The sequence below is a fragment of the Pyrus communis genome, chromosome 2 (genome assembly GCF_041283825.1).
Source record: "Pyrus communis isolate YQ-2024b chromosome 2, ASM4128382v1, whole genome shotgun sequence".
In the NCBI taxonomy this organism is placed as follows: Eukaryota; Viridiplantae; Streptophyta; class Magnoliopsida; order Rosales; family Rosaceae; genus Pyrus; species Pyrus communis.
The window spans coordinates 6,859,907-6,870,410 of record NC_142566.1 but is presented as its reverse complement, the minus strand read 5'-3'; positions in this window follow the sequence as shown (position 1 = coordinate 6,870,410).

The following is a 10,504-nucleotide window of genomic DNA, read 5'->3' as shown; positions in this document are numbered from 1 at the left end:
AAGGCACAAGGATTGGGGAATTAACACACAATTCCTCAAGTCTATTCTTCACTCTCTTTCTCTCTATGCCGCACCCCTCAGTTAAATATAGGTCACAACATGTTATTAGCACACTCTTCACGCTGTGCTAAAGAGAATTTATTCGTCTTCAATCAGGGGAGTATTACGTTTCAATTATTTTTAATTGATTAAATTTTGATTTTCGTGAATTCATATACTTTTATTGATTCAATTTATTTTTCTTATGCTGAACGTGATACAAGCTTTGGAGATGGAAAGCCAAAATTGAAGAAATAATTTTCTGCATCAAACCAGTTCACCAATATCATCACGCAATCAGGTCCTTCCAAAACAACGATTTTTATCTTGATATTTTTGTAGCCCTAATAGCATGAACATTCACCATAATGCATGACCCAACTTTACGTTTTTCGAATTTTAGATTTACATAAATTGTGTTGCATTATATTCATAATTATTGAATTATGTGAATTTGATATTCCATGAATTGCATCAAATATATGTTCATTCATTAAAATTATTTGAATATGCCTTGAATTAATTGAAAAAAACAAAAAAACAGAAAAAAATTGAAAACGCAACTTGGGTTCTTCAAACCCGTGAACCAAGCCTACACTAGAGTCAGAAGCTCCATGCCTTTTGGAACCTAGACCCATGATGTAGTTTTGACGTCATCCACCTGTCAAACTCCAACGCCCTTCATGGGGTCCCACGAATGGTCTGCAGCCATGTCTTGTCATCCCTAACGACCTGCAATCGTTGTCGACTACTATTTTGGCCAAGATTTGTAAAAAATCTCCATGGACTCGAAAACCCCAAAAATTCGAATCCGAGGGTTTTGGTTTTTGGACGTTGACATTTCCCTTTTTCTCTGTCACACCATTGAGTTCCATGTTAAGCCTTTGACTTGCACCGAGTTATTTTGACCAGATTACAGTTGCCTGAAGTGGCGGCGTCGGCTTTCATCCCTGGTGACCACACCCAGTAAAGTTGGGTGTTCGTTTGCCTGAAACCTAAGCCCAATTGGGCTGGCCTTCTCGACCTGTGAATGAAAAATAAATTTCGTACATAGGCTCACTTAATGCGACCTAAACCTTGGCTTGGCCCATAATATAACACCAGCCCGTAGGGCTACGGTGTCTCTGCGTCTATGTCACACAGGATCCCAACCTCTGCTGGTGTATGTGTGTATGCCACACTGGATCCCAGCTTTGCTAAAGTATCTATGCTCCCCACAGCATCTTATCGGTGCCCATATGGGTCTCTATTTTGGATCCTAGCCTTGCAGCCCGTTTGCTGCTATTGGGCCTGCAGCCCAAATACCATTTGGGGCATGATCAACCCGTGCCTACCCCAACCCAATTTTGGGCCTGGACCTCACGACACTAGTTTACTCAACCCACCTGTGGGCTTTGGTCCAAGTTTTTTGGGCCTGGAGTTTAATTGCCTAATTATTTTTCAACCCTATAGGTTTTATATTTTGTTCACCCACATGTTAAATTTGGCCCGAAGTCCAAATAATTAATTCAATTATAATTATAGACCTGAAGTTCTATTTGCATGTTTTTGTATAGATTGCGTTTATTAGCAGGTATTATGAACTTGAAGTTCATATTTTCGAACACGAAGTTTCGGAAAAGTGTCCTAGAAACCTAAAGTTTCTTAATGCGCAACACTCATGTTGAGACTCGAAGTTCTCCATGCTTAAATCCGTTTAAACCAAACCATGTCTTAGAACCTGAATGTTCTAACTTTGATGTTTATGGAAATTTTATTTCCTAAAACACCAATCACATTCTTGTTTTTACGATTCAGCGTATTATCGAACTGTAACAAGTTCGATTTCACTAAGTTGGAAGTTTCGAACAAGAAACAACTTTATGTGGATACAAGACTTGACACCCCGCTTAACTACGACTAGTTGCGAAATCATTATAACCAGTTATGGTGTGGAATAACTGAATAAGTTTACGCCATGATCTTTATTCGAAGACTTATGCCTGAAGCATATCAAATGGAAGTACCTCACTGCCAAGGACTTTATGGCTTTTTGACTCGTTATGGACCGTTTTAAATCATGCAAACATGAATTCTTGCTCGAAGCAAAATATGATTGAAACCTTTACGTCTATGAATAGGTACAATTCTGAAGTTTATATCTGATCAAATTTTGATTGGAAGAAAATATTTCTCGTCATTCTATATTTAAATTGCTCCTAAAGTAGCAGTATAGAGAGCGGAAGTTTAATAAATTCTCATATCTGATTAATAACCACACTTGTGAGAGAAAGTACCCCACCAATTTGGCTAGGAGGTACCAAACGGTATAAACACTGGAGTTTACCGAATGGTGATGCCTTTCTTCTACAGGGATGCACCAAAGAGCATGTTTTGTTTTGGCAGAGGTGCACCGAACGGTATTGTCGTGCTTCGGCAGAGGCTACCAAACAGACCCTTCCAGTTTCGGTTGGAGCCTACCAAACCCAAGTCTAGGTCTATCACTCTCTCACAATCCCATTTTCGAGTTTGTTTTACAACATATGGTAGAATCAAGTCTGCCAAGAAGTGGTATCACACTTGAAGCATGATTCTTGGCGCCTAAAACTTTAAGAATAAGTGATAGTATTCCAAAACCTCAACCCTGCATAATCTAATTCATTTTTGATGAAATAGATCATTAGTTATGCACTTGTATGTGCCTCTACCAATGTTGTTAATAAGTACCATTCAAAAAGTCAATCTGTGAGACAAATTTTGCTTCACCTAACACATTTGGTGAGCAAAATTTGAAATGGAAGACCCTATTGGGTGAACCCCCTTGTATATTTGTTTACTTTGTGAACAATTTATTTTGTTCTCGGATTTAAGATTGGTGTTTGGATGTCACTATTATTCTCAAATATGACTTAATTAACGAAAATCACCACATGTGACACTGATAACCTTTCAGGATTATCCAACCTGAATATGGGGCATGACACTGATTTGTATTGTCCAATGGTACTAATTTGACCATAAAAGGAAGCCTTATACTCACTTCGTTCCGGAAGAACACCTTTTTAAGCTTTAAGGATATTCAAGAGTATTATTACCATATTGAAACCAATGTAGAAAATTGAGTAAAATTCCTTGGTATATTACCATTTTGCACTTCCAACGGATATAGCCAGAAGCATAACCTAGAGAAGATGGAATGCTTAATGAATGGATTACATCCATTCACGCCCACTATGTGGCCGGCCAGAAGCCCGCGATTCCAAAGGAATTTTCGATATGGATGTACATTTGGGATATCTAGGATGATATATGATGCGCCGTTTTTGGTCATCCTCTTACCATAAATAATGACATCATACCTGGACGCGTACTATACCTCAGTAGCCTCCATCTTTTTTACAAAGGATTCAAAGGGGACATTTATGGACTGATTCAACCACACTGTGGACTATTTATATACTTTATGGTATTGATTGATGCTTCCACACGTTGGTCACACATGTGGATGTTGTCCATAAGCTGCATTTTCTACACTAGTGGCTTAGATTAACCATCTCAGGCCTCACCACCCTAATTATCTGATCAAACCTATTTGATTAGATAAGTTGGAGAATTTACATCGAAAACTTTTGATGGATATTGCATGTCGGTTGGCTTTTGAAGTTGAACATTAAGTATCCCATGTTCATACTCAAAACAACCCAACAGAAGCATTCATTAAACATCTTCAAATGATTAGGTGACCGATTGGTCATACATACCAAGTTCCCAATCTCTGCTTGGGGCCATGCAATATTATAAGCAACCATGTTGGTCCGTCTGAGGTCTGTACGACCTAACCTTATAAAGCGCGTGTCAGTTGGTTACCAGATACAAACCCAACATATCGCATCTAATCGTCTTTAGTTGTGCAGTATGTGTGCCATTTTGTGCTGCCCTTATGTACAAAAGAAAAAAAATGGGTCCTCATGGAAGGATGGAAATCTATGCTAGTTATGATTCTCTTTCTAATATTCATTACTTAAAATCTTTGGCAGACGATCGCTTTACCGTTTGTTTTGCGGATTGTCACTTTTATGAGACAGTATTTCCGCCGTTAAGAGGAGATAAGAACGTCAACGTTCCTAAAAGAACGACACAAATTATCGTGGACATCCCCACTATGTCTCATCTCGACCACAATCTAGATTGTCAGAGTATAACCAGACATTTCTTCTGATCTAGCAAAAGAACCAAGATCACATATACCAGCAGCAAATGTGCATGTAAAGAAGAATGTACCAAATGTACGACAAACCTTCGCTTCGAAAGCAGGAACGCCACTACTGTGGTCGACCCTTGTGCATTGACGGCTAGCCAATCAATTTGTCCTACGGCAGAAGCATGGCAAATCACTCGATTCAAGGATTCACCTTCCTCAAAAGTGGAGAAACGTGGCATAAACAAATTTGCCCCTCAATCGTTATCTTAATCCTTTCCATCTCATGAGATTAAATCCGGATTACTCCCAAAACCTAAAGTTCTTGGTCTAGTATACTAGTTTGCATGAGATATGGAATTCGAATGAGATTATTATAGATGATGTTTCATTTATATGGCTACTACATACATAAATGAAAAACGACGATAACGAATCGCGTTCTGTTGATTAATGTCAATGTAGAACTGATTGGTCAACTAGAAGAATCTATCTATGATGAATAAGATGAATGAAATAGTGTGAATGACACCTTGTGGTGCAAGGCTTCTCTCATACGCTCTATGATTGATTGCAGCATTACAAACATGGTTGTATTATCTCTAGTATCGTGATACGAAACCTACATGGAGTTTCCAAAGAACTTACATGTACTGATTCAAATAGTTCTAGACTATATGAACACCCTTTCGATTCTCAAAAGGCCTTCACTTTGCGGATGCAGAACTATTCGGGCAGATGTGGTATACCCATGTAAGTGAATATTGGATCAGTTAGGGATATTTACCCCTGTGTATACAAAATTCAAAATTGTTAGAGTTGAGAAAATTGACTTGCACCTAAAGTTGGAATTTAAGATGAATGATCTTGGGAAAACTCAACATTACCTTGACCTGAAGTTTCGAGCTAGTTCTAATGGTATTATGGTCCACCGGTCGAACTAGACCCAGAAGGTGTTAAGTCAAGTATACCATGATCGTTTGTATGCTAGATGCAAAATGAGACCTTTACGAAGGGTATGAAGCATAAGGTTCCATATTAGAATGTAGGCAACCATATCTAAGTACAATTGGCGTTTGTTGTACTTAGCTCAATGCACTAGATTGGACATTTTATGTGCTAATAATCTTTTGGCCTAAAGTAACACTACACCTACACGCCACCACAAAATTTGGTGCTAAAGACGTTTTTCCGTTACTACGGATTTGGGCTTATCTATCCTTATGCATCTCAGAATAGATCATACCCCCTTGATCTTCGGAATGATGCCTACCTTGTGGGATTTATTGAATCAGATTATCTATCTGACCGCACAAGGTACGTTCCATAATGGTCAAGTCTTTACCATTAAGGAACACCACAATATCTTGGACGTCAACCAAATAGACCTTTGTTGTGAAATCTTTGAATCGTTCCAAGACTCACTATATCTCATCATGTGAGAGATATGGTCGAGAACTCTTGTTGAGCATATTCAAACTGTCTGCGATTTTCATCCATCGTTGAGTCCTAAGAACGATCGATGAAGGCAAGCCGTATGTATCGACCAGATCATGATACATCCAACAAGTCAACGTCAAGCATATTGTGTCTACATCAGCATGAGCATCAGAAGATTAAAGTCAACCAGTCTAATCCCAGACAACCTTACCGACCTCTACACGACGTCACTGCCAAAGTCTACCTTCCAAAAGCTTGTTTGAGGAATTGGTATGCGTAACTTTCTCACTTGCAATGCTTGTAGTTTCATTTGGAAGTTTTGTCAAACTCAGGGGAGTTTCCAGAAGTATATTCATTTGACCTTAATGTACTATTTTTCCTACGATTATGAGCATTTTTCCTACTGGGCTTTTGCTACCTAACTAGGTTTTGACGAGGCACCTATCCTGGGTTGGTTATACCTTTGTGTACGCTTTACTTGCATCCTGAAGATGTACAGTTTTGACTTAATGCAATTTCTCGCTTTTCTCCCTTGACTATGGCCTTTTGTCCCACCTTGGGTTTTGCCATAGCGAGGTTTTGTGAGTGGTAATGCATTCTTCCATTTGTTTTTAGACTCACATTCGCTACTTGTGCCGACTAGACAAGATGATTTCATCAACTGCTTCTACATTTTCCTGAATATCTGATGCACCATCTACTTGAGTATTTTCACATGCAAGGGAGTGTGTTGTGACATATGTTCTAATAGATATTGTGATTGTGTAAATCCTAAGTAGAGATAGATTACGAATCCTTTGGGATCTAGAAGATCTTTTCTGATAGACTTTGTATTACTTGCAGAGTAAGTTTCTCTCCTCCTTATTACTGTAAATAAAGGCACAAAGATTGGCAAATTAACACACAATTCCTTAAGTCTATTCTTCGCTCTCTTTCTCTCTATGCCGCACTCCTTAGTTAAATATAGGCCACAATAACAATGTGTAATATCCCAGTATTTTTAAATTTATTTAGGAAGGCTTGTGAGTTGTAACCTCATATCATGATACTTAACATCGAATGTGTGTTTTTACTAAAGCTGTCATTTCAAGAGTGGACCCAACAAGGGCAAGATATGTTGAATACCAAGAAGTTCAGGGATATTGCTTTTAGAGACAAAGATTTAAAAAATAGTTCGAGTATTACTCGAAGGTATTTTCTTTCTTTTTTATTGTTCTTTACTTTCACTCTTTGACGCATAATTTGCTTCCTATGATGTCATGGTCTAGTTAGCAGTTTCCGTTTTTGATCCTTCTGATCCTGTTCTTGATCCAGTGTGGAGACAGGGTATGTTCATTATACCTTTCATGACTCGTTTAGGAATAACTAATTTATGGGGTGGTTGGAGTATCACGGGAGTACGGTAACGAACCTGGGTATTTGGAGTTACGAAAAAATCTTGAAAGGGGGATGCCATGCTCCTTATAGCATCTTTTGACTAAAGAAATTATTTTCATCATCGTCTACCCTTGTGAGTACGATGTGTGTACCAAAAGCTCTAAAGTTTACTCTTACAATATCTTTCTGGCTTTTAGAATCATATGAGCAGCAAATGACAGCATAATCCGATTCCTTGTTTATTGCACAGTTGGTTGCAATGATGTTTGTTCCTTCGGGTACTAGTGAGGTGAGCGCTCTCCTACTTAAGCATGGCATCCACGAAGTCCACCACCTTCGCCAGCGCCTCTCCTATTACAAAACTCATGTCCACCATTGTTACCGCACGCAGACAACTACTTTCGTCAGCCCCCGTCCTGCACAAACAACCAGCACCCCCAACCCCACATGATTTGCAAAGTAATCCACATGGATTACGTCCTCAGTTGTTAACTTGTTCGAGAAAGTTAACAAAGTGTTTATACGTAATTCATGGTATTATCTGCTCTGAATTGGCTCCAGTTGGCCTTTGCAATTAGTTTTGTTGGTTTCTTTTTGTTAGTGTTTTGGTAAGTTAAAAATAGTTTGGTCTAAATCATCTTCTTGTGGTTATCAAGTTGGGTATTTTCTGGTCTTTGTTGGCCTAACTTGTTATTCTCTTTTAGGGCACATGTGTAATCTTATATTTATATATAAAGTTTCTTGCATAGGAGAACATTAAGTAAAGGGGTTGGGCTAAATAATTTGATATCGAACTTCGTTATTGTGGAAGTCAAACCTAAACTTTCTATTCACATGTAAAAAAAAATGTTATGAGATTGTAGTACTAGTGGGTAAACAATACGTTTGTTTTGCTGGAACGTGCTGTTTAAAAAATGAAAAACGTTTTATTGCAGCAACTTTCGTGCTAACTAATAATGCATAATGCATGGTTGTTGATATTATTTTATCACATGTGCATGTTCCGTTAGTTAATTTTATATTTGTCATGATAAGCACATGACTCATTGGTGATTAATAGTTATTATTAATATTCGAAGTTGAATTATTTATGCTAAGACGCAAGATCAAGTTTTGATTTATCCAAGTGATATGACTCAGAATTCAACTTACATTATGTTTGGATGAAGGAAATAAACTTATAATTTGGATAAAAGTCAGAATTTATAAATTGACATGCACTAATTCTCTTATTTGAATTCATAAGCAGAGAAATTTAGAATTTCTGCATGGAAAAAAACTTGAAATATAGGACCTCCAATTCCCAAGTTTAAATTGCATGTATATAGATGTCATTTCTCAATTTCTATGATTGAGAGTTTAAAAATAACAAATTTCGTATTCAATTCCATTGTTTTTTACAAGAAAATTCATAAATTCTAAAAAATAAAATCCTGTCATTTCAATTTCAGTCATTTTAAAGTTCCTTAGTAGTTTTAAATTTTTTCATTCAAACGTGGTATTAATTTTTTTATTTAGAAATGTTGAACTAATTGTCTGGAGCTTAGCTAGCGTTGGTCGTTGATGAGACCTAGTTTAGGCTAAATGACAAAATTTACAAGGGATATTCATTTTAACTAAAAGATTTTTCTAATGCACCGATTCATTTTACACTAGATGATAGGTCATTTGAGTTAAGCATATAACGGGCTAAAGTTAATATGATATTGAATTCGTCATCGATGGATGTCACTCTAAACTTCCTATATAGATGATAGTGCTAAGTGGTTTATTTAATTAAAAATTGAGTGCGAAATTTGGTATCTAACTCATAATTCATGAGAGTTAATCGTAAGATTTTATAATAACCAATGTTCTAAAAAACGACTTAGGGGCTGGGCAGTGGTGAGCCGAGACGTTTTCTTGCAAATCGGATGGGCTCTAGGCGGCTTAGGAGGGGCTAGGCGGTGCTAGCGATAAATTATGTCAATTTCAAGGACCATTTTAGATAAAAAGCCTTATAATACTCTGCCCAAAATATATAATTGTATTAAAACAATGCGAAGTTAGTATAAAAAATTTTAAAAGAGAAAGAAAAAAGCAAATAATGATTTTGAGGCCATATATTCCGGAAAGGGATCCTCTCCGGATCTCTTTCACCTAATCCTTCTCATCAAACAATTCGAGCCCTTAAATTTTGATACAACGGCTAAAAACACGGGTTCACTTTAAAAGTTATAATAACTTTAGCCGTAAAATTCAGATTGTTTGATGAGGAGGATTAAGTGGAAGGTATTCGGAGATGATCCCTTTCCATATATTCCTCTCATCCCATGAGAACAATATAAAGGAAGGTATTTGTTAAAAATGTCACATTAGAATTTTATTTTTGCAATTCAATACACAACGCATGTTGTTCTAGACAAATATGCAACATATTTAGGTACTACAGACAAAATAAGCGTACACTTTGTGCCAGGTAAGTTCTTCTCGTCTACCTCGAAAAATTTATTTACGGTTATAACAATGAAAAAGCCATATTTTCAGTTGTAACGAAAGAGGAAAAAAAGAGCCCCATTTTGTTTTTTCGACAACAATGTCTTTGTCGCAGCACATGTGCATGATAACGCACAAAACCAAATTTCCCAAACTTCTCCTATAAAAACGTTATTTGGGGAATTAAATCTACAAGCAAGGAAATCATCAAAGATTCAAGATTGAAGACGGAGAGAAACAGGCGCCATTATTTGCCTTGCTCTCTCTCTCTCTCTCTCTCTCTCTCTCTCTCTCTAGAACTTTCTGTCCCCAACTATCCGAAGCCAACTTGCAACGTCTCCTTTTTCTTCCTTCAAATAAGAAAACGTTAAATAAAGGACTCGTAAATACAAAATATATATACATACATAGGTCAACGCACACTCATAAATCCCTATTCACCTACTCCCCTTGTTCTTCCTCAAGCGGCTTTGATTTCACGGTAAGTCCTCTCTATCTGTGGAATTTTGTTTGGTTCTCTCGCTTTCTCTCTCTTCCGCTCAATCTCTATGGTTATATGTTGTTGCAGAATTTGGGAAGTTTGAAGTTGTTTCTGGGTTTTTATGGTTCTGCCTCTGATTGAATCTGTTTTCCCTTATCATCCTCGAAAATAAGACTTGGGTTGTTCATATTTTTCTCCTTGCTCTGATGGTTCGGTGCTTGATTTTCCATTTTTTTTTAAGTTAAAGTTTTTAATCTTTATGGTTATAGATGCTGTTTTTCTTTTACGAAGTGATAATTTCAAGTTAATTGGATTATTGAAAGGAGGTGTACTTTCAAAGATTAAGATGGGTATGTAGCTTGAAGATGATGCTGCTTCTACTTATCTAGATTACTGGGTTTTGCCCTGTTGTGCGTAATTTGCAGTGGTTCAGAAATTCAAGTTTTTACAGGATTCGGCTGTTTGATCCCACGCCATTAGGGTTTTTGATGAAATACATGAAAAAGTAGTTGGTA